The sequence below is a fragment of the Elgaria multicarinata genome, chromosome 4, assembly GCF_023053635.1.
Source record: "Elgaria multicarinata webbii isolate HBS135686 ecotype San Diego chromosome 4, rElgMul1.1.pri, whole genome shotgun sequence".
Taxonomy (NCBI): Eukaryota; Metazoa; Chordata; class Lepidosauria; order Squamata; family Anguidae; genus Elgaria; species Elgaria multicarinata.
Genome location: NC_086174.1, coordinates 45,418,701 through 45,444,222, shown reverse-complemented (window position 1 = coordinate 45,444,222; position 25,522 = coordinate 45,418,701). Strand labels below are relative to the sequence as shown.

Below are 25,522 nucleotides of genomic sequence, written 5' to 3'. Positions count from 1 at the left end.
TAACTGTTCAACAAGCATCCCCTGAGAATCGGACAGATGGGTAAGTGTCTGGGGAAAGTACAGCCTGTCTTTTCGGAACCCGTTTCAGCAGTAAATAGATATAACACATTTTCCTGAAGCTGGATGCCTTCCACTACTTAAATTTCAGAGCTGGATTCCTGGAGATGAGGTTATCATTGGGGTGTGTGTGTGTGTGTGTGTGTGTGTGTGTGTGACTACAATATTTTTAATGCCAATATTGCAACATTACCACCATAGAAACTGAGCTGTCTTGGGTAATAAATTGCCTATAACTGACATAGATTTGTCTGCCCACATGCCAACATGCGTACGGAGTAATCTCAATATGGCATCACCTTGAGTGGCTCATGTTTGGGGTGTTTCAGGAAAGTGTTGCTATGGTAATGCGATCACAATGGGTGAGGTTGGGTTCAAAGTCAAATTAATCCTTCAGAGCCAAGCAACTGCTGTAACTGAGCACCACAGAAAGCACGAGAGAGTATATTTAGGGTCAATGTACATCTGATATGCTGTCCAAGCGCCATTTCTTAGTAGAAGAATGTGATTGTGCAGAGGTACTTTTATTGTTGGCTGTCAGGCTCTGACTAGTTGGTTGATTATTACAATACAAGGGATGATACAGTTGCTGCTTGTGGACAAACCTTTTGCAAACGTGTTCAGTAGGGTGACCAATAGCCAGACTTTTCCACATATGGACAAATACCAGCTCTGTCCCCAGCCATTAGACATTCCTGTAGTTGTACAAGCTAATGCCAAATTAAGCACGAATAGTTTGAAACTGGAATGTCTGCCTTGGGTATGGCATGCAAACAGGAGAATTCGTGTTAGCCATTGCAATGTATAGCTGTGCTTGGTAAAATAGGCTGATGGCTTTGTACTGGTGTTTCCTTACTTGAAAGTATATTTCTCTGCTCACTAGAGATGGTGATGCATCAAGCTTAAATGCTTTGGATTAGAGTAAAATGCAGTAAAAAGATCTAAAAATTTATTTTCACATTGCTTGAAGGAAGCACTGTGTGTCAGTGAATGAAGATACAAAAGTTGTTCTCAGTGTCTGTCATCTGGGCACTGGGCATACTTTTTAGCTACCTTCTGTCATTGTGTACATCTCACAGCAGAGCAGTGCTAAATAAACCTTTTGTTTGTGGTTATGGAATGCCCTCCTCAAAGAGGTTCACCTGGCCGCCCACATTGGCATAATTTTGGCACCAGTCACATACACCAGTCTTTTTCTCCAGGCATTTTAGAGACCTAGGCCAGATCTACATCTTGGGTCAAATCATTATGAATGTGGAATAAGAAGCAAGATAGAACACTATGAAAGCAGTACATGGAATGTTTGTGCCGCATCAGTTATCAGTGCACTTCAATACCACTATAAAGCAGTAGCGTGGATCTAGCTGTTTTTCTAGATTTTTGTGGTAGTTTTGGGACAAATGTACATAGACTTTGGTGCAAAGCTTTCTCCACCCACCCAACTTTGTAGCAGGTGTCTTTCCACCAGCAAGTGGACTTGATGCCAGATGTTTAGGCCCAATGGAGAACACATTTTGGGTTTCATTTACCCACACATTTATTATCATGGCTACTACTGAAAAGCCAGAAATCTGTGCAGCAGGAGGTGACATTTAAGTGCTTCTATTCTGTGAGTTGGTCTAAACACATGCAGCTCTGCAGCATCTGACACCAGATGTGTAAAATTTGGCTCTGATGATAGGGCTTTTGAGATAGGATGTCTTTATTAGGGATAAGAGTTGGATGGGTCTGTTTCATTTGTGTGAAGGTAGTATTCAACCACAGCTGCTGGGGGCCCTATAAAATGGAGCTGTCAGACTGCCTCATTTTGGAATATTGTTTTTGTGTTGATGATGAGTCTTGAAGAGCATGTGTGTTTGGGATGAGAGGAACTAGAAGCCCCAGATAATGATGCTGATCTGTTGCAGCTAAGTAGGGCTAGCTCTGTAAATTGACCAGATCGGAGAGTGCCTGGGAACTCACTCTGAGCAATGTGGAGGAAGACTGCAGTGTAGGTTTAAATAAATAAATGGCACAGGAGGAAAGATAGAAGTATTTGTGTATGTTGAGCTAACAGAAAATAATATTTGCACCATGTCAGGGAGGTATTGACATAGTGACAAGTTTTGATTATTTAAAAGGATGTCTGGAAAGAAAACCATTTTGTATCTGCAGAGGCTGGGAAAAGCAAAGGGTTTAAATTATGGGCAAGCTGAATTAGAGTAAATTTAGGAAGCACTTCTCAGACTATAAGAAAAGGGAGAATGCACCTGCTGGGCGTGATTCTAGAAACCATTTCCTTGGAGGCTCTCAAGAAAAAAGGGACTTGGAACCTGGCTGGCAGCAATGAATTCGGACAGATATTTAGACTGAACTTGTGAGTAGGCATGTGTTTTGATTTATCCATGAACTGCATTTAGAATACCTTTTTGGGCACTCTTACACATACTAAATGATGATGATTTCAAAATGTTTCTGGTTAGTTGGTGAGCCTTGTTTTGAGGAAACAACTAACTAAATAAAATGCATCGCCCCATGCCCCGAATCCATATCCCTCCATTCCCGTGTCTCTCTTCTCTTGAATTCTAGTAAACAATGGAGCAGGGTTTTCGTTGGAGCTATTGCACTCATGTCTTGCATGTGGGCTTCCGATAGGCATCTAATTGGCCACTTTCCAAAATGGCGTGCTACACTAGAAGGGCATTTGGGCTGATCCAGGAGGGCTACTCTTATGTTCTTAGGACTTGTCCTCCTTATATTCTATAAAATGTCACATACGCTAGTGGCTGTATATTATTGTTGTTGTTGTTGTTGTTGTTAATCTTATATGCAAATTCTTATATTGAAGACCAAACAGTCAGGTTTATTTTTTAGTTTAATGAAAAACAGCTTTGGAAAAGGAAAGATGATTAACAACTGGGCATTGACTATTCACCCACTCCCCCCACAAGGACCTCTCTCATGTCTATTTCCAACCACTCTGAGTCTTCCAACTGTGTCCCTAGAACAAGCTGATCTGTGTTCATGGAAATGCAATCATAGATTCCTCCCCACACATGAAATAGTGGCTATTTGGTAAGATTCTTCTTATTGTACATATATGACTTTTTGCTGACGTGGTTCCAAGTCTGTGCAATATAAATAAGAAAATTACCCTGCATTTGTTTATATTTTGTAGTTAGCTGTGTGAGTGCCATGTTAATATTGCTGTTCATCTGGGACTGTGCTACTGATTTCTCCCTGCAATCAATCTAGCAGTAAAACAAGGGAAAGAATGCTAATAATAGACACTGCTGTGAGAAATGCTTCCATTCTGCACAGGATAAACCAGGGCTTTTCCAGAATTTGCTGAGACAAAATCCATATGCTGTGAAGAATTATATTATACTTTGTGTCTTCCTGACAAAAGGGGAATCTTAAGGCAGGATTTACATCTTGAATCCATGTTGTTTTGTCTTAAATGCTATATTTCAATCCTAGTGGCTTTTATCCAGAAACCACCCAAAACCTAGTACAACTGGAGCTATTCTGCCAGCGTCACTGATGCATAGTATTCCATTTCTAGCTTTGCCAATTCGAGTTATTTTAATAGTCCATAGGAATGATAGTAATTGATTGATTTTCTGATTAATGCAACTTGCTAGGTTAACGGAGAAGAATGAAATTGTATCCTCAAACATCTCAAGGAAAGGGTTTGCTTCCCCTGCAGAATTCCTGCCCTTTGCATATTATTCTAGGCCTATCTTCTTAACAATCCACAGTCCAGTTTCCTTATCTATTTGTGTGACATTCCTGGGAATTTGCAGGGTTCCCTGGGAAATGAATTCCATTGCGCCATTAGAATTCTTGTGGCCAATGATGACTCGCATGGAGCTAGGGTTTGATTGCACTCTTAAAGTTGCCACTGAGTGGCCATCTCAATGTCTCCTCTTCCGACATGTCCCCTTTTGAGTGCCTTGGCCCTATTAATACTGCAGCTTTCTGCATTGATATAGTTGTGTGGAACTCTCCCAGCTAGTCCTCTTCTGCTGAATGCAGTCATTCAGTTTGGTCATAACTCAGTGGTAGAATATATGCTTTGCCTGAAGAAGCCCTCCGGCTGAGATTCTGTATAATAATTCTACTATGGCGACTCACTTAATAGTATAGCCTATTCATAGACCCATTAAGAACTATTTAAAGTGTGTGTGTGTGTGTGTGTGTGTATGTGTATGGGAGAGAGAGAGAATTTCAGACAAGCCTGTTTATTGTGCAATCACCCTGCCTTCTTAATTTAATTTTATGGGAGATCTATACGTCATCCTCCTCCATTTGTAACACTCCTGTGTCTTCCCATTGCTTTGCCTTTTTTTCTGACTAAAAAAAAAAAAACTGTTGAGGGAAAGATTGAATAGGTGTACAATGTTTTTGAATTAGTAGTTCTAGGAGCCATCTGTGGAAACACCCAGAGAGTGAGGATTACATTTAAATTTCAGCCTGATGCTAATGAGTTCTCAGCTCAAACTAGGGCCTAATCTACCACCAAACAAGATATTTATATACCGCTTTCATATTGCAATATCCTGCTTGGTGTAGATGAGGCCTGAGTGTGACAAGGAGTGAACTGCTTTTCTTCTTCTTCTTCTTCTTCTTCTTCTTCTTCTTCTTCTTCTTCTTCTTCTTCTTCTTCTTCTTCTTCTTCTTCTTCTCCTTCTCCTCCTCCTCCTCCTCCTCCTCCTCCTCCTCCTCCTCCTCCTCCTCCTCTTCCTCTTCACTGAAAGCTGCCTCTGAAGCTCAATGCTACTTTTTTTCCTATTTGGTTACTCAGGATCTGCCCTCCTCTGCCTTCCCATACACTGGGGAAGATATGAGGATTACATTTCCTAGGATGACCATATGAAAAGGAGGACAGGGCTCCTGTATCTTTAACAGTTGCATTGAAAAGGGAATTTCAGCAGGTGTCATTTGTATATATGGAGAACCTGGTGAAATTTCCTCTTCGTCACAACAGTTAAAGCTGCAGGTGCCCTGCCCTCTTTTAAATTTGGTCACTCTAGTATAGCTCCTGCAGCTTTAACTGTGGTGATGGAGAGGGAATTTCACCAGGTTCTCCATATATACAAATGACACCTGCTGAAATTCCCTTTTCTATGCAACTGTTAAAGAAACAGTTTTCATATGGTCCTCCTTTTCATTATGGTCACCCTACATTTCCATTTCCCCCACGGTGAGAAAAACAGCTTGGGGGAGGGCAATTTTGAGGAGACAAACTGTGGGAGGGAAACATGTTACGCAACCATTTTCCTGCCTTCTTAGCTCATACTGGCAGAGGCTACTTTACTGTTCTTTATTTCTCTTTCTCTCATTTTTAAAGAAGAGCAAAGTAACATGGGAAGTCCCTGTAATGTCTAGCTTGGGCATCAGCTATCTAGTCTTGAGTCTCGGATGCCACTCCTTGTTTGCAGTTGTGTGGATTTGTTGAAGTGAATTTGCACATCTATCAAATCTTTCTGAAAACAGTATTTTGTGTGTTTGGGCCTTTTGCTAAGTCTATGACATTTCTGGGGTAGAATTGCTCAGTTGTGCTCTCATAGGGAGGAAGGCTTGTTTGCCTAGAAATTGCCTGCACATTTGCTCTAAATTAGCGTGTTGCCACACCCACCTCTTTAGAACTTGCATCATAATGACCTTTTCTGCTCTCTTTCTTTAGAATGTCACAAACAGATGTAATGATTATTATTTTCATTTATTAGCCATGTATTGCATGCTCAGATGCAAAAACTGGATTTGTTGCTTCTGCCCTATGAAAGAATGTTCCATCTTAAAATCTATTTTGATCCTTAAATGGCAAAATGCTGCAAGACAAATTTAAACACAGATTGCTTTCAGTTATGACAACTCTTTGGAGTTGGACTGAGTTCTGAAATTACCGTTTCGAATCTTCTCCGATCTGGCATGTTTAATTAAATGTAAAAACATAAACTGGTTACAGTCTGTTCAGATTTTCACAGTCTTCCTCCAAACCAGGCTTGGTTCTTGGGCAAGACACCCTCAATGGGTCCCCTTCCTTCCTTCCGTCCATCCGTCAACCTTCTTACTGCCACTGTCAACAGCTGCTACTGCTCTTCATCCTCTTCCTCATTATCACTTGATTGATAGGCAGAGAGCCAGTGAGCAAGTAGGCAACCATGCCATCCCTTGAGGCTGGCCCTGTTTCTGGGGGAATCATTTGGCTGATGGAGTATCTGGATGTTTTGAAGACCACCACCAGCAGCAGCAGTTGTTCTTGCCATCTCAGTGCAAATATCAGCCTAGCAATTAGACATGTAAACGTAAAGAGCGGTCAGGACCTAGGTGAATTAGGACATGGTGGGTCTTTCAGAATTTGTTTCAGAGGTTGATAACTGTCTTCTTCACTGTTGCACTATGATCTGGTTCACATGATCACTGCAGCCCACTGTGGTTTATTACCTATGGTGGGTTGTAGCTCTCACAGGTGCCATATTGCCGATCTAAGTCCCCTGCACCATGGCTTCTTGTTACATGTGATCTCTGTGAAGGCGTGTTGTTTGGGTGGTTGACAAGCCACCCAGAATCCATGGGCTTGTCAAGCACCCCAACAACTCACCTTCGCTGGGTTTGCATGTAGCAAGAAGCTATGGCGCGCTCCTGCTAGACCCCCAATAGTCAAAATGGTGTCTGGCCTCGCGACAACAAGCCCCAGGGGAAATTCATCCATGGTGGCTTCTTGTTATGTGCATACCAGGCCTATGTGTTGAGTGCTGTGCTGAGAGATACTGCACTTAGTATGGAAACACCAAGAAACTGTCTCGATCCTGGAATGTTGAGGGCCAAAATAGGTCTCCATTTGGCATCTAAGGGAGGGTTATTTAATCTGTTCTGTACCCACTAATTCTCATCTGTAAATTCCTCCCTGGCTGTTCTCTCCCAGCTGAGCTCACTTCTGATATCAAAGTCTGATGGTGGTAGGGAGAGAGAGGCTGATGGGCAGCATTTACAACCTTGCATGGAGAATTAGCAGTTAGGGAAGGGTTAAGAACCGCCCACCCTACTAGGAATGGACAAACCTGTTTCATTTTCTCCTTTGTTCAAATGTTTAAAATTGCACATTCCTTCCATTCCATTTAGGAAGACATTTGAGAATTCGGGTAAATTCTAATAAAAAACGAACTGAATGAAACACTCTCTCAGCTGTTCTGGCCCAATTGAATAGGTATGGCAGTTCCCAGCTTGGAGAGGACTACAGTATATAGTGCTGTCTGCCATATAGCAGTTAAAGATGAGGAGCCTGTCAGAGAAAAGAAATGGCAACCCTCATTCAACACAGCGAACGTGGCTAAATTCACAGGGATTCAAAGCTCTCTTCCTGGATGGAGGTATCTGTCTGTTTCGGTTTCTCTCACATTCATTTTTTTTTAAAAAAATCAAGTTCTTGGTCTTCCGTTTACAAAGACCTACGTAAATTTTGGTAAGTGCTTATCCAAAAAGGAAACAAATGAAATTCTCACCAGCCCTAACTCTCACCTGCCTATTCTTCTTACAGTGCCCCTTACAGTTCTTCTTGCAAGAGAAACAAGGGGACGGGAACCCACTTTCTTAGATAGTAGGAGCCATCACCTTGTGGTCAAAGGAGATACTTTATTCTGCCTAATGTCATGCTGGGTGTCTAAACCAGGATGCAAATGAAGCTTCCTATCACCATCTCTAGCATTCTCCTTTACTTCACAGGCTGGCTTTTTTAAAAAATTAAAAAATAAACAAAACTGGGCCACTGTTCTTAGATATGTGTGTTTATCTTTTGGTTTTGTTTATGAAATACTTACTAATCCAGGAAAGTCAAACATTTCAATACTGGTTTTTATGATGCCTCCCTCATCACAAAGTTACAGAGAAGCTCTCTTCGTTTCGTTATTTCAACCCTGTCTCACTGGGAATCTTTTTTTTTTTTTTTGCTTTTCTCTTTCGACCTTTAAAGCACAGGCGGTACGAACTTCTCCCCTGGCATCAGCACGGCAGTTATTTTAAGTGCTCCTGACACAAGGCAACGAGTGCTCTGCAACAGTTTCTCCAAAGGACCCTGTGTGTCCATGTGTGCGTGGGTTGTGTGCATATAGGGAGTGGCGTGAGGAGATCTGCCGAAATTTCAGTAGCTCCAGAATGAACGCTGATGTATTTGGAGCCTCAATGCTGTGCATCTGCTGGATCAGTTGAGGCCTGTTTTCTCTTCACCCCCTCCTTACTTCCTTTAGGAAAGCTAGATGAAAAACAGAAGCCATTGGTTAAATAGGAAAAATGTGTAGCAGAGGAAACTCTTGTGATTAGGGAGCTGTTAACTAGTTATTTCATGTCCGGTTTTCTGCTTATTTATAAAAATGATGCTCGTTAGTTGCATGTATTACTATAAATGGTGACTGAACTGGCAGTTTTCCCAAATAAGAGCTCTCCCTTCATTTTTTTTTTAAAAAACGTGTAGCTATTAATAGGAATTAATTGAGTATTTGCAAATAGCTCCAAGTGCTAGGGCGGTGGGAGAGTCTGGACAGGGGCTGTCCGCAGTATTGTCACAGATGTTTCCTTGACAACACCTTGCTATAATCATATGATTGAAGGCTCAGTTTATACTGAGTTACCCTGCCTTCTCCAGCCTCCAGATGTTTTGGGTGACAGTTTCCAGCATTCCTAACCATTGGCCATGCTGGAGGAGTTGAAGTCCAAGACATCTGGAGGGCACCCGGTTGGGGAAGGCTGGATTTAATCATCATGGCTTCTTCCAGGGAATCCTTGTAACAGTAGATCTTACAGTTGGTCAGGGATTTCCAACAGAATTCTCGGCCACTCCACTTTCAATCTGTGTTTCCCAGTGTTCCTTGGGTAGGAGGCTTGATGTTTAAACTCAGAGCGAATGCATTCTCATTTTCCATGTCCATTCTCTTCGTGGGCATTCTGTTAAAGCATCTGACAGATGTTGATTATTGCCGGCTGTAGAACAAATCACAATGGGGATTGTGAGACTTGAAATCCATGCTTTGCATTGATCATAAACATCTGTGGCATGACAGCAGGCACTTATGAAGCATCCTTCCAGGTACTGAAGTGTTGCACATGGTTTAGGTCAAGTGGATGTGACATTTTCCCATAGAAAGAGAGCTTTTGCATTGCAGTATCTTTTACTTCGAACACAGTACGTGCTGTTAAATGACATGCTGTTAAATGACAGAGGTGGAGAAAATCCAGCCCCCAGGCAACATGCCAGAGATTCCTCTCTTGCCATTCAGTGCAAAGACTCGAAGGAACATGAGTATTGCATCTAATTTTACTTGTGGATGTGCCTGTCATGATCACTTGTATATCTGATGGAGGCAAATTCCAGTTCTCCTGAGGCTCTCCCAGAGCACATGTTGTAGGTGTGTGGCAGCATGGTGGCAATCCCACCATTGTTGTTTGAGAATAGTAAGCAGAAGTAGCCTGCTATATGCTGGCACTGCACAACATCATGAAGCCAAGAGCCCCCCTGAGAAGTGTAGCTTCTCCCATGATTGTTGCGCAAGAATGAAGGAAGCCTCATCTCTTACGTTTTTCCTGTTCACACAGATCATATGAATTTATACATTCCATTTATTTTGATTCATAGCCTATCAAAGTCCAGAACCTCAGGCTAAGTAACCATATCTAGCAGTCAAAACCCTCACTATATCTGAAGCAAAGTCAAGGCTTATACATGACTTCTTCAGAAAGATTATGTTATATTAAAAATATAGGAGATCTCAACACTTTTTTATTCACCATGTGGTTACTTCTGCATCCCTGATTTCAACATAAATCATATTAACGTTGTTAAAATTACAATTCCCATCATCCTGCAAGTAAGCCTGTATACACTCGTTGTTGGGGAACATCAGTGGGAGGGTGCTGTTGCACAGTGTTCTGCTTGTGGGTCCCTGGTGGACAGCTGGTTAGCCACTGTGTGAACAGAATGCTGGACTAGATGGGCCTTTGGTCTGATCCAGCATGGCTCTTTTATGTTCTTATGGGTCACTCAGTAGTACATTAAGAGTGGAAAAAAGTATTTTGCCAAATATTTTGTAGTAACATCATCCTGAGATACAGAATGATGAATGAAGATCTATTAGGCCTTTCCACAAAACAGTCTGGGCATAGATGGAGGACAATATTGAGGAATGCAGGAAGTGGCATCATACATCTTGGGGAAATTTTGGCATACTATAATGGACATCGCCAGCACTTGCCTAATTCTGACACAAATCAGCCAGTATTTGACACTGGAGAGCCATGAATTTCTGAGCTGTACCACTTCTCAACATATTTCAAGAATGGGAGAATAGGTCTTGAGGTATTGTCTTGCAATAGGAGAAAGTTTATCCTGAAGGCTTTGGGATTAAAGAATGCAAGATTGCTGCTGTTAGTATTGTTTGCTATTGGGATAAAGATCTTGAGGAGGGAGGAAAAACAAAACAAAGCTCTCTGAATACTAACCTTTAAAAATGCAGTTGGAAAAAGTATGACAAAAGCAGATTTAGGCTGCAATCCTAGGGAGATAGTCCCATTGAACACAGTGGGACATTTCCAAGTAGCCATGTACTGGATTATGCCCAGCAGTGATTAAAGAGACACGAAAGGTCCAGAAACCTCTAAATTCAGTAGGTTTATATTCACAAAAGACTCTTCCAGGTTAGGCTAGCTAAATATTTTGAAAATGGTACCTTCAAAGATTAAACCTCACAATTCTTATTCAGGTTTTTTTTTTTAATGTCTGTGGTATAATCAATGCATAGAGCGGGATTGGAATCAGGATCGTGACAGCAGGTCCTGCTCTGGATCTCAGTAGTCTGATGGTTCCCTTTGTGCACAGAGCCAGTTCATAGAAGCAGTAAGAGCATTGGCACTCTGCACGCGAAATACAGAGTACAAGATTGCACATACAGAGCCTCTCCAGGTAGAGCTTTACAATCGCGTAGACTCTGTGCAAAGGAATGATCAATGGGTGGAGGTTGGGGTTAGAGTGATCCCACCCCTTCCCCCAAAATGTTCTTTGTAGTAACCACATTAATAAAAACGGAACTGTTGGTGACTGTTGGTAACCCATGGCTTAAAAAAAAACACCACTCTTAAGACTGGTCTACAGATTAACTGTGCTGTGTGCAAAATGTTTTACATAGAAGTCATTCTGCTGGTCAGTTTCTGAAATAACTGAAAAGGAAAGGTTTTGGTGATATGGAGAGTCTAACCTCATCTGCTCAGTGAGCTACTGCATGCAAATGGCTTACCATGTGCACAAATTACAATGTGGAGCAATTTAAAGGTTTTCCCAAGGAAGGTCTAACATGTAGACAGGTCATTTGTTTTTTGTTTCACAATATTTATTTACTTATTTACAATAGCCGAAGCTCTCTATTGAGCCACTAGGTCTTCCTAGAGATGGCTGATCCTAAAGGTAGGGTGGTGGTGATAGTAAAATTACAAATGCAAGTGCAATTAGACTGACCTTATGAGGATAGAAAAGTTATTGTGATTTCTTTTATGGCAGCACTTTGTGCTAGGATGTGGGATTTCTTCACACCTGGAACTGAAGAAGTCAAAAAATAAGATCAGGCAGTTTCTTCATGTAGAACTTCAGCAGAATGATACTGATAAGATGCTATAAAAAACTTGCAAAAGTGGTAATGCAAAGAAGAAAACTGGAAGGGAAAAAAATCTTGGAGTTCATTCAGTATCCTCTATTTGGGTCCTGCTGATGGAACATCCAGGGTTCACAATGTTTATTTCAACCATATCACTACAATATAAACAGGACATCTTTTAGATGCTAATTCTGAAGCACAGGAAGTGGTTAGGAATTCTGAACATTTGTGCTATTGGTAAGACGCAAGATATTAGTCAGTAAGAGGACTTGTGATAAAGCCTTCTACAGATGTGTCAGAATATCTCTGAAGTGGCAGTTGAGAAGTATGGCATCATAGAAGGAGCCCTTGTGATCCGCTGTGGTCTGTTAAGCACCCACTCCACCACAGCTCTGGTTATGAGTGGTAAGGAAGGCCTTGAGTATACCTAAAAAGCAGTGGTGTCAAGCACTGATACAGTGAGATATATATATATTGTGTGTGTGTGTGGATTGCTCTGTCATCAGTTCCCTGAGATACTGAGCTTCTCAGTGGAGAGAAAAATGCATCTTGCACATGCTGTGATTAAATGCACTATTTTTATTGGTCTTCTGTTCCAGGGATAGCCCTGGCACTAAAAGCGGCTTCAACGGCTGAGCCCCTGAGAGCCCTGGGTCAAGTTAAGCTCTGCTAATTTGAGTAATTACTAAACCAGAGTCAATGTGTTAAGGAGAGTGGAAAGTGTGTTTCTGTCCTTCTGCTACTCTAAAAATACCTATAGCACTCACATCATTTGTTAGGATTTTAATAGATTCTCTAGCCTGGATTGGAGCAGAGGATGCTTTATACTGGGGATGGTCTTTAGGAGATCTTTAGGAGATAACTTCAGCCTCTTCCAGAAATAGAGGAAAATCTGAGAATGGGAAAGTCAGTTTACTAGAGCTTTACAGTTTCCTTTGTGTAGTATTTCTGTTGGACAAACCTGCCTTACATAAACTGTTAAATATTTAGGAAGTGAAATGCCACTAAGCAGGAAATCACTTCTGTTCCTTGTGTTTCATACCGCAAGCTCATGAAGATCTCTGCCAAATGCAGTGTTCTTGGACGTCAGGGTTTGCAGGGTGGGTACCTTCCTTGTGGCTGTCATTGGGTGTTGCACATCAACACTGGATACATCTGGTTCCCAAGTACAGGACCTGAAAAGTGTTTTGAGGTCACAGGCTGTGAGTCACTTTAACAGCTTATTTGAGGCAATCCAGTGTCCTTTTCATCTTCAACTATTTTCCTTTTAGATTCAGATGACCAGATTGAGGTGAGCTTGGATTAGATGTTGAAAAACTGGAAATAGGCCACATTCTGAAATAGGCTGCACCTGTAATCATTTGCCAATTGATTGCGATGTAGGTTTTTCTGATTTTAGGCAGCCAAGTATTTCCCACTATTAATAGAAAAAAAGAAAACATTAATGGTGGGTTCCCCCCGCCCCCATCTCCACAATGCTTGAGGAATGTCTACAGCATTCAACTGATTCAATGCATTGTTGCGTCCAATGTCTGTCATAATGTCCACTTTTTCCCCCTTTTATATTAGACATGTTTTCTATAGATGCCTAGTTATAATGGACAAAATGTAGTGTCTATAGTGGACAAAAAGTAGTGACAATAAAAGATGCTACTGACGATTTTGCTGACCATAACTTACATTAAAAAAAAGAGAGTTTGCTTAATGCTATTTTAAGGCCGGATTCTGATGGTCATGTTTAGCATGCTAAAGTCACCAGAGACATATTACTCCATCCTTTTTATGAAGCACAGTTTGTGTCCCTATAGTGAGACCTGATATTTATCACATCCTGGAGGAGATGATGATGGTGATAAATGACATCACACCATTCAGAGTTTATTCAGAAGAAATGTTTACTGCACTGAGGCTGCAATCCTATACACATTTACCTGGGAGTAAGCGCCATAATCTCAGTGGGACTTACTTCTGCCAGACACACTGAGGATTGTGCCATGGAATTATTATGGGGTAAGCAGCTTTGTAATTACTTGAAGCCATCAATGTGAACATCTGTCTAGAATGTCTAATATAAGCAAAGAGTGCTGGCTGACAAGCTTATGGTTAGAATCCAGCAGGGTACTTACACACCCACCAATACTTTTGCGCCCCGCCAATTCTGTTGCGCAGGTGGTGGGTCCTGCTGATTCCATTGCACCTCCCAGGGAAATCCCTGGAATGAGTAGAAATGCTAGTTTCTCAATTGGGACAGTTCGGCAGAACTCCCTTAAGAGAGCTCTGCCAACCTGCCCCATTTCAGAAATGAATGCTTTCCCTCATTTCTGGTTGCCCCAGAAGTGCTCAGTATTTGTTCTGCAATCGGTGGGCACTGTTTGCAGATGGGAATTGGCCAGCATAAGAGAATTGGCGGAGTCAGTGACCCATTGGATTCTGACCCATGACTTTGAAAATGTACTGTGCCTTGAAGGATCAGACCAAAAATCTATCTAGAAAAATATTGACTTGATTCCAGCTTGTAGTGAGGGTACAGTGTTTGCATATTAAAGTCTGTAGAGCCATGGCTGTGTAGTATCTAGTCTGATGTTTTCTGCCATGTCCTATGAGGAAAGGCTGAAGGACTTGGATTTGTTTGCCCTGGAGAAAGATGATATGATAGACATCTTAAAATATTTGAAGAATGTTCACAGTGGCATCTTAAAATATTTGAAGGGTGGTCTCGTAGACAATGGAACAAATTTGTTTTTTGGTCACTCTGGAGGGTAGGACCTGAACCAACTGGTTCAAATTACATGAAAGGGTATTTTGACTATAATTAGGAGGAACATCCTGATAGTATGAGCTGATTGACAGCTCTTCGTAGGTGGTGAACTCTCTTTTGTTAGAAGTATTTAAGCAGCTCAATGGCTTCTTATGAGGGATTCTGTAGTAATAGATTTCCTGCATCGGCAGGGGGTTTGACTAGATGAGTTCTAATTCTATGATTCTGTGCTGCTGCTTGCATCATATTCTGTCTTCAAATCCTCCAGTGCTCCACTTCCTTGCTAAATCTGTGGATCCTCCCATCTTTCATTCTGACTCCGCTTCTGCTGACCTCCCAGTAGTTATAACTGTCTGGACTTCCTATACTGAATATCTGCTGATTTAATGATTGGCTCTTGAATTGATGCACTCACTGAACTTTATACAGTTACTTGACCTGATGACAGCCTTGGATATTCCTCAGCTACAAAGCCGCTGGAGCAGAGCCTGTAGCTTCTAATTTGTCTCAGGTGACCCCTCTTGCTTACAGTGCCTCATTGCTCATGTTTCAAAACACCTTGGCTAAATTTGCCCCTAATGTTATGGGAAGTCATTGAAGGAATGCATCTATCTGATCTTGTCTCTCCCTTGATGGAAACTTCTTATGAAGCTTCTTTGGACCTGGACATTTTGTGAATCTTTTCTTTGGAAAACTCACATGGAATGGACACACTTTTCCATGGAAGGGGAAGAATGACGCACATGAAGATAGCAAAAAAGAAAGGCAGCCCCAAAAAGCATTTGGTGTTATAACTTGCTGAAGTAATGTGGACACATAAAATCCTTCTGTCACACTAGATAAGGGCACATTGTATGTAGTTCTGGACGGGAAATGCCCAGCTACTGATGCTAAAGTACTGAATGGTGAGCAGAAGGAATTCCAGAGTGTGTATGTCTACCCTTAATAAGTGCACATAGTTACACATTATTATAATCTTGTTGTAGTTTCTTTAATATATTATTGCAGGAACATGAGCATACATTTTAATATATGTCTAATGCAAGAGAGCCTGTGTATGCTGTGTTTTAGTTGCTGATTTAATGGAACAGCAAACAAATGCAGTTCCATTTAGAGTGCATTGCAGAAATCCAAGTGTGTCGTTCCCAGCACATGGATCACAGTGCACGTCTGTGACAACTCAAAGGAGTAGCATATTGGTGCTGCATTTCTGTTTGGTCTAAAAATAACTTGCATTGCTCTTGCCCATTTCTATTACTTCTACCAACCTTCAAAAGATTCTACAGTATATGCAACTTGTAGTAGACTCTCCAGGCCCATTGTACATAAAGCTAGGCCAATGTTCAGCAAATTTGGGAACAGAAAGAGTAATTTCTATTGGATACACACCACAAGCTTTGATTATACATTATCTGCAATCCAAAGACTTGGGGGGGGGCATTTCCTCATTCCGCATTAATGCAAAGGTCTCTTGTTCACTGATAAAACGGAGAACATTCTCTTTGAGGCCTCCTTAGTCTAAATATTTGAAGATTTTTTTTCATAGGCATGAGTTCATTCCCTGGCTTGTACCACAAACTAGTTGACCCATTGGTTTTCCACCAGGGAGGGACAACCAGGGAGGGACAACAAGAAGCCAGAAAACTGATCTTCCATCATTACCCTCCACTCCATCCTCCATGATAAATGGCTTCCCTGGGTGTAAATGTTTAGTAACTTGAGCTCAACCTCAACCTCATGATACATGTTCTGATTTGGACAAATTGCAGTCTTTGGGTAGGAACAATTACTTACAGAGTTGGAGACTCATCACTGCCAAGTGTCGCCAAGATTGGATTCCCTGCTGTTGAAGAAAGTGTCAAGACTCCTTGACTTAGGAGGGTCCACAGCAACTGTAGGGCTCCTTCATCCGAGGCTTTCCTATACTTTGTAACACAACAAGTTTTTGGATAAAATTTGTAGAGAATCACATTCAAAAGCAAATGTTGTTGAAAATGCTTTGAGGCTTAAAGTGAATATTGAGTTGGAAAATGGTTGGAAGCCCCACGTTCTGTCTTACTCTTAAGAAGTACTCCTAGCAGCCGGCAGTGAGCAGAAACTGTTTCTGACTTAAGTAATGCCTACATTTTGAGAACTAGTTAGGAGACAAGTAACTACTAGTTTCCACTAAATTAGTGGCAGTCTATTCAACTGTACAATAATGACTTCTCCTTTTGATTAATATATACTTTCACTGGTAATCTTTTTAAATGGATCTCAAACCTCCTTTATCTAATGATTTAAAATAACTTTTTATTTTCAAAAATATATTTTTTTAAAATCACATTAAAATACAATAACAGAGCAACAAAGCGGATGGAAGAGAATTCCTTGAAGGTTCTTGTTCTGCCCCAACTGAGCTTTCTGTTATTCATTATATTGCCCCTTAGGTTTTGCAGTTAGAGGTGCTATAATTTTGCTTGTATAGGTCTGTCAGCAACTGATCAGGTCCTAATTTCTGTGATCAAGCACTGATTGGTTTTTCCTTTGAAGAATTTCTGCTCCTCTTTAGGCCAGTTCTTCCTCAATGTAAATAAAGGCTTCCTCTGGTCCAGTTCTCTGGTGTTATCCTGAGTGGCAACCTGGAAGGCCTGGCCTTGCATTGTCTCGTCACCTCATCTATGTCAATTTCTTTTATCTCAACCTGCTTCAGTCCTGCTGCTGCTAGGTATTTGATCTTCTGAGTGTATTCATTTCCTGTTCAAGCTGTGTTTCAATAAAACTGAAGATTGATTTGCATAAAAGTGTGGATTCGATGTTACAGTCCAACCTAGTACAGAACAGTACTAATGGATTAGGAGCCCCACCCAGGGCTCAGCCTGAGCTCATTATGGGCCCTCTCGCAAAGGTCCTACTCATAAGGAGAGCCTTGCTCCCAAAGCAGCCTTTTCTGCAACCAGGCACTCTTTCACCTGGCCATGGACTGAGCTTGTATCTTTAGGCACTGGTGTTCTCAGGTGCTTTGTGGTGACTCATCCCTAACCCCCTCTGAGTAGAAAGTACAGCATTCCAACTTTTGAGGGGGAGATCTGAGCCCTCTCTCCAGAGGACCCAGGACCTTCTTGGTCAGCCCAAGGATCCCCTGAAGCATCTTGTTCTAGCTCAGGAGGCTCCAGATCGTCCTCTGAAGAGGATTTCTCCAGCATGGGTTGGGGATGAAAACATGCAGCTCAAATCTGTGCGTGTTTGCTTGGAACTAAGACTGACAGAATTCAATAGGATTCGCTCCTAAGTAGAAACAATTGCAGCTATAATGTGTTGCCCAGCAAATTAACTTGCTCAGCAGAACAGTAAAGCATTTTTGCTGGACAGTACTTAAAAAATAACGCATACAAAGCAAGCCCAAATCTATTGGGCAGGACTCCCACCAGCTAGCAATTCTTCACCAAGACTATTTAGGTTAAAAGTTCAATATTTACACCAAGTTGCTGGCTCAAAGTCCAAACTTGCTTGCGTAATACAGAGGTTTCAGGGTCACTGAACCCAGATTATTCCTTCTCCAGAATGCTGAATGAAAATAAAAACAGTGCAATGAAATACTTGCGTAACCTTTTTAAAACAGTTTAATCGACAAAGGGAATGCAAAACTGGTCACAGTTTGGCAGCCCTGGAAGTTCCCTAGTTGTTAAGTTGTACTTGGTGGTGCATGGAGTCCTGGCATGTTGTTTCTGCATAACAAGGGGAAAGAAACATCTGGGATTTTCTGGAGAAAACACTTCTGGATTGCCCATTTCCCCCTCATTTTTTCTGCTTTAACTGAAAAAAAGAAGTTGCAGTCTTGTTCAAGCTGATGGGTTTTGTAGCATGAGTGACAGAACTGACAGCCGCCAATGCTTAAATTGTGAATGACTACCAGGTTTACCTGCCTAGTCTGTGGTGTGTCTCTGTAACAGACGGTGAATAAGGACACAACTGCTTTCCCATCAAAACCCTGTAGGTTATTAGTTCTCCTTAAACAGAAGGGACTCAAAATGAAAACACTCACACGAAGCCGAACACATCTTTTGCTTTAAGTCAGCCTTTCCCATCTGAGTGCCCTCCAACCCCAATATCCCCAGCCACCATGGGCAGCATTGGGGATGGCTGCTTTAAATTCTGTCTTGACATTTTAAAAAAACTATTGAAGTAAGTGGAGCTGGAAGCAGCACTTTGTGGTGGTGTGTCACTCCCAGTTGAAGAATTGAGAGAAATGTGTTAGTTCAGAGTAAGCTAATACTCTGAAGTCTACATCTGGAAGGGACTCAACTCCTATGATGATGGTCCTGTAGCCACATTTAAACATTTATGTGCTAATTGTCTGGGAAAGGAGGGTAAGGGGAGACCAGATAGAGGTGTAGAAAATTACGCATGACATTGAGAATGTGGACAGGGAGACATTTTTCTCCTTCTCTCATTATACTAGAACTTGGATCATCTCATGAAGCTGATTGGTGGGAAATTCAGGACAGATAAAAGTAAGGATGTCTTCACACAGTGCATAGTTAAACTATGGAATTCACTACCACAAGATGTAGTGATGGCCACCAATTTGGATGGCTGTAAAAGGGTGGTTGGTTATATTCCTGAAGGAGAACGCTATCAATGGCTACTAGTCCTGATGGCTATATGCTATCTCCAGTATCAGAGGCAATAAGTCTATGTACATCAGTTGCTGGGGAACATGGGTGGGCGGGTACTGTTGTACCCATGTCCTGCTTGTGGGTATTTATTTATTTATTTATTTATTTATTACATTTCTATACCGCCCAATAGCCGGAGCTCTCTGGGCGGTTCACAAAAATTAAAACCATTCAAAGTATAAAACAACAGTATAAAACCATAATATAAAATACAATATAAAAGTACCTGGTCGATAGCTGGTTGGCCACTGTGTGAATGGAGTGCTGGATTAGATAGAGCCTTGGTCTGATCCAACATGGCTTTTTTATGTTCCTATGTTCTAAAGGGAATATGGAATAGATGTGGATCATGTTAGGTTAAAACGATTTGAATTTTTTGTTTGTTTGGGGCAAGGGGGATATATAAGCGAAACAGACAAAACTCTGTTTCCAAGAGCAAAACAGTACAGGAGATTGGTCTTACAATACAGATGAAAGACTTGCCCAATCTTCCTTGATAGTATACCCCTTCTTTCTGGAGCAAGGCTTCAAAACAAAACTCTGGCAGCATCAGATATATCTAGTAGATGCAAATCAGGACAGGAGAACTATCCAGTCCTCAATTTTTTAAAAAATGTGCCAGAAATCCATCTCCCTACCTTCAGATCCTGACATTTCTTCCTTGAGACAAGCCTTTACTGAGTTACACTTTCAGACTATGGCCACTGCCTATTTAGATGGATGGTCTGCCAAGCTGCCAATTGCAAAGTGACTAATGTATTTGTGGAGCCTTACAAATAGAGAACATTGTTCATTACATGTTGCTTTGTGAGTTGTATTCATCTCCAAGAAAGAAATGTATTGCTCCGCTAGTAAAAACAATGTTTGGTACAATTTTATTCGAGAAAATACTAGTTCTGTTATCAGAAAATCAACCCTATGTTATCAAATGGGTGGTCCTGTTTGCAATTGCAACTAAGAAAATTAGGGTAAAGTTCTTAAATTCCATTTCTGTCAATGACCTGCTGAAACTGTTTGTAATAACCTATGGTTTATACAAATAAACTTGACAAGTGAAACTGGCCAAGTTTTTTACAAGCTGAAGTGGTGGTGGTGGGAAAGTAATTTTGTGATGTTTCGTGTTCGGTAATGGTGTCTTACCTTGATCCCTTGAAACACCATCACCATACAATTAATTGCCTCCCACCTCTCTTTGCAATGGGATGGCATTAACATTGTCCCATCAAAATTGTATATATTATGTACACTTATGGATCAATAAATGGCCTCATGGGCCCTTTATCCAAGGCTGTGGCAGTAACAGTAGCAGACAACTGATCAGTGGCCCTATATGTAAAATCTCTGACAATTTGTTTTTTTGTCACCAAGTTGCTTGCTCTAAGCCAAAAACTATTTGACTCTCTGGAGAGTGTTAGCAGTGACTTGACTTCTCAGACTGATTGTCCTAGGTTTGGGTTAGCTGTTGGGCAACATCTGTAGAATATGCAGGGGGTTCCTCACCTTTATTTATTTTTTTGTTCTTGGTGTTTCCTTAATCATGGAGGCCCTGCAGGGAGAACAGGAGCCACATGCAAGGGACACCTGCTCTCTGAATTAATGCTTCTGCATATGTGGCCATGAAAACCCTCACATGAATTCCTTTTCTTCACAAAGCATGAAACTATCCATTTCCAACCATTATGCAAACTGACTTTGTATTGAATGTATGGAGGAGGATGCTAATCTCTTACAATCACGTCATTGTAGGGGGTGTAAGTCCAAGTGACCTGGCTGAGTTTCAATCTGGGTGATTGGCTTGCCTACTGGTTTTTAAAAACATTTTTATTGTTGTTGTTGTGTTGGACCACACATCAATGTAGCATGGATGACTAATTAAGAAAGCTAAGATAATATAGTAGAGATCCTTCCTTCGATTTGTGTCCTGAGGGTTTACGCTACAATAAAAACTTATGCTACAGTAACTCTTTTAGGGCACAATACTATGGGGTTGCTACCCATTAGATGGAAGCCTTAGTCTTTAATGCATTGCAACACTTTGATGCTTTCCCTCCAGATTGTGATTGTGACTGGGTTCACACAATATGCTAACCCATACTGAGTGGTTGAGTGTGGGTGGTTGTTGAATCATGGGCTGTTCTTGAAATGTGAGTTAGTGTGTTGTCTGAACACAGGACATTTCCCACAGGGTGGCTTGTTAACCATGCAGTGTGGCTTATTTTTCTTAAACAAGCCACCTTGAGAACCCATGGTTTGTTGTTGGTTTGTTCAGGGTGGTTAACCCTGACATCCTGGGGAAAATGGGGTTCAGGCAACACGTTAACCCACAGTTCATGGTTCAACAGTTAACCACTGTGTGTGGGTTAGCATGTTGTGTCAACAGCCCCAGCTGCCAAAACATACTGAGTTTTGGAATAAGTGTGATTTCAGAATTATTCCAAAAAGATCCTTAAGCCTTACAGGTGGCTTAATATTTTAGTCCTAAGGAAGGATGTACAAAACCTGCCTGAGAAATTGCACCTTGCCCTATTGGAACTAATTCTGCTTTTCTTGAAATTTTTGAGATGTTGCTCCCAAAAAGAACCTCTGGCTAAAACTTTTCATGAAATTTGGTGGCAATTAGACACCCTGTTATATTGTATTCATGTGTGAGCAACAGCCTTGAATGATGTTGGGAGTTCATTAAGGCTGCCATCACAGATACTCACATACACACACATATGACGAAGTCCCCCTTGAACTCAGAAGGACTTCTGAGTAGACATGCAGAAACTTGTGCTGTAAGATTTTAAATATAGAACAAGCAACTTGTTGCTTTTGAACTCTTTGGGCAGTGTGCAAGTGTAAGGAAGAGAACTAAGAGCATGTGCATCTATTACAGTGTTTACAAAGGACGGGACCCCTGCTGCCCTCCCTCATTCCACCTAGGTATTCCTCACATGAGTCAAAAAGAGCAATCAGGGTTGGTTTAAGAAGTGATGTCCAGTCTGGAAGCACCCTATGAAATCAATATAAAAATAGCTCTCTTCTGCTTTCTTTCTGCACTTCTTTACAGACACTGAAAAGGGACACACATGTGTCGGACACAAAAGCATTTGTAGTGTCACTTGAAGTCATCCTAAGCCACTGCAATGTTTGGTTAGAGAACCCCTGGTTCCTCTTTATTTTTTTATATTACAATTAGATCATTTTTCAGTTCTCTTCACATGTCTTGTACGAGTTTAGTCTCAACATCGTTTCTGAATGTGTTATGGGTGCTGATAATGAAGTCTACCACAAAACAAATGGCTCCCTTTGCTTTGCTTAGTGGCTTAAGAGTGTGACTTTAAGCATCTTCTTTCAGAAGTGGCCTCTTGCAATCTTTTCATAGCTCATGAGCCAGCCTTAAGTGGCGCTAAGAGGCTGGTTTCAAATATGGCTTTTTTGTATCTTTGAAGAATGAATTTTAAAGGGTTTAATAGCCACTTAGGAGGATGGTGTCCAGTTTTCACCCTGAGATCTACAGATCTTTAGCAATCCTTGGGCATTTTCCCCCACCATGAGAAGAGCAAACCCCATTCAGACAGTGATCTATTCATGAGAAGAGAATGGGCAAGTAAAGTCTAATTTTGGGGGAACTCTGACTTGAGTCCCTATCAGTCCCATACCACTTTAACTGGAGTGACTTGTCCCAAAGAATTCTGGGAATGGTATTTTGGTGAGATGCTGTGCTGATAACTCTGATGGAGGTACATAGCACCTCCCTCTCCTGAATGAAGGCTCCTAAGATTCCCTGGGAAGATGGAATGAATGTTAATCCAGTTTTAAATCTATAGTCTGGATTGATCAGATTACCAGAGACTGCTGTTAGTAGAGGCAGGGAAGCCTAGGCACATAGACCTCTTCCTGGTCCTGGAATTCTGCACACACAGAGTTCTACGTGCATAGGTTTCCCCACCTCAGGCATCCATGCTAATGTGTGCCTGATGGAAGTGGATCCGGGGGTAAGGGTAGCGGCATGTTGTCAGGGGTAGAGCCAGAGGCTCAGTGCTACAGGCCTTTTAATGATGTGAGAAACCCATGAAGGGAGCTCTGGCAATGAGCATCCTTCACATGAGGGTTGTTGCAATAGCTCAAATGTTGTGACTTGTGAGACGATTTGGCAGATTACCCCTAGTGTCTGAATTGTTATTCTGAGAAAGATAACATGACTTTATTTTCTGGCTGTACTTCTCTACCCCTGCAAATGAAACTAAGCGTGTAGAAGCACTGTTAGGGAAGGAGGGGGACCCCGTCTGTGTGAGCAGTTGGAGCAGATCTCCTCACATGTGGCTAAACCATCTGATAAGACTCGGGGACACTGTATTAAGTTAGCTGTGTTTGGTCACTGGGCCAAGTGGATTAGAAATGAACACGTACTCCCTGTCAGAGGAAGAGGACGTTGTTATAATTAGATCTCCGGCAGAGATCCAGGCCTCAGCGCCTGATGTGGCCCAGCCCATTGCCTGGCAGAGTGGGAAATAACAGGCTGAGGAAGGGTGGAAATGTGAGTTCAAGACAGTGCAGAGAGCTGTTGTGTGTTTGTAGAAAACGCCAAGGCTGCAAAGCCAAGAACAGTTCAGAAGACGCTAATGTTTATGGTAAACAAACGTCTCTAAAGGGAATTCCCATTGATAATCTTGCTACACAGTTTCCTAGCAGTAAAAGGTGTTCAGTGTTTTACTCCTATTATCTCTGAATGGACCCACTTGAATGATATTTACTAAATTACAGATTTTGTGTGTGTGTCTGTGGGTGGACATTTGTTATGTGTGGAAAACTTCGTCAAACTTTTAATTTATAGGAATTATGCATTTTTTAAAAAAATGCTTGAGTATATTACAGTATTTAAAAACAATATAAAATACACCACACAAGCAAATATATCATTATTTGATCACAATATTATCTTGTCCTGGAATGTATGCAGGTATCCCTAGAGTAACAGAAATTGGAATCATTACTGCCCTTCTTTGGTGCACTGACCTTCTGTTCTAGGTAGCATGGTTTTAAATAGGATGTTGCAAACCCAGGTGAACCTAGGTGATGGCATACTGTTTCCCTTTGAAAACTTTCTGCTGTCAATGAAAATTCATTTGGAATAGTGGATATTTGGTGAGGAGCATCTAGAAGATGTCATCTTCCATTAGTAACCTTCCCGTGTTTCCCCACCACTTCTTCCCTCTTTTTTTCTTAACCCACAAAAACATTCAGTTGAGGGAAAGACTGAATAGCTGCACAGTGCCTGTTTGATAATGCCAGCACCCTGACACTTCATGAGCATGTTCAGAAAAGTCACGTCTTTCCCCACCCCCTTGTTTCTTTCCCCCCTTTTTTTCTTTTTTGCCAATTTCAAGGTTATAGATGTGGGAAATTGCTCACTTGATGTTTCCTCAACTCAGAAGTTCTGTGCCTGGACATAATTTAGCTTTTTCATTGAAGTTAAGAGGGTCCCACTGTTAAAAGTGGCTTGGAAATAATTTTAGATACAGTTCCTTCTCTGCAGAGCATTTTTGTTTTTAATGAGCAAGGACATTCAAAGACATCATGCTCTCACCTGCTTCGTGTAGTAATAACAGCCCTATTGATACTGTCTTCTACTAGGGACCCTTATGTTTCTTCATTCCATATCTCTAGTGCATATTGAGTAATGAGCTTAAGAAGAGATCTGCTGGATCAGTTTAAGGACCTATCTAGTCTAGCATCCTGCTTCCCACAGTGGCCAACCAGATGCCTTTTGGGAAGCCCACAAGCAGGATATGATAGCCCTCTGCTGTTGTTGCCCAGCAACTGGTAATTCAGAGGCCTTCTTCCTCTGAAGTTTGGGGTAGCATACAGCCATCATGACTGTAGCCACTGATAGCTTTACCCTCTATGAATTTGTCTAATCCCCTTTAAAAGCCATCTAAGCGAGTGGACTTCACCACAACTTGTGGCAAGGACTATGCATTGAGACCATGCATTCCTGCTAGCTAGCTAGCTCAGACATGTTGACAGGGTGCAGCTTCTTCACTGGCTGGAGTTTGGCAATGGAAAAGGCACAGGACTATAAAACCGCAAGAGTTGTATATCCCATAGCAATGCTGGAGTTCTTGCCACTTCTGCTTTGCCTCGGTGAACCTAGGAGCGATTCTCATAGAAGCTGTAAGAGGTACCATCTGCATGATATTTAGGCTGAAGATTGTATAAGTGGTGGATGCATTTTGGTAGTGCTATTGCTGCCACAACACAAGCCTGTATAACAATTTCTTTGTCTGTGGGCTCAGTAGATTCCTCAGGTCGAATCAGAGGAAACCGAATTCCTCCTTGCAGAAGGGACAAGAAGGGCAGATTGGCTGGTGATGTGGCAACATACCTTCTTATTTCGAAGTTGTTGATTTTTAATTTTTTTTACAGTGGGGCAAACAGTCTATTTC

At 41.5% G+C, this 25,522-nt stretch overlaps 1 protein-coding gene across 3 annotated transcripts in view; it reads left to right on the top strand.

The window, feature by feature from the left end:
* Positions 1 to 25,522, top strand: part of DAAM2 (dishevelled associated activator of morphogenesis 2) — a 226,798-nt gene that overhangs the window by 50,390 nt on the left and 150,886 nt on the right. The window lies entirely within an intron of this gene.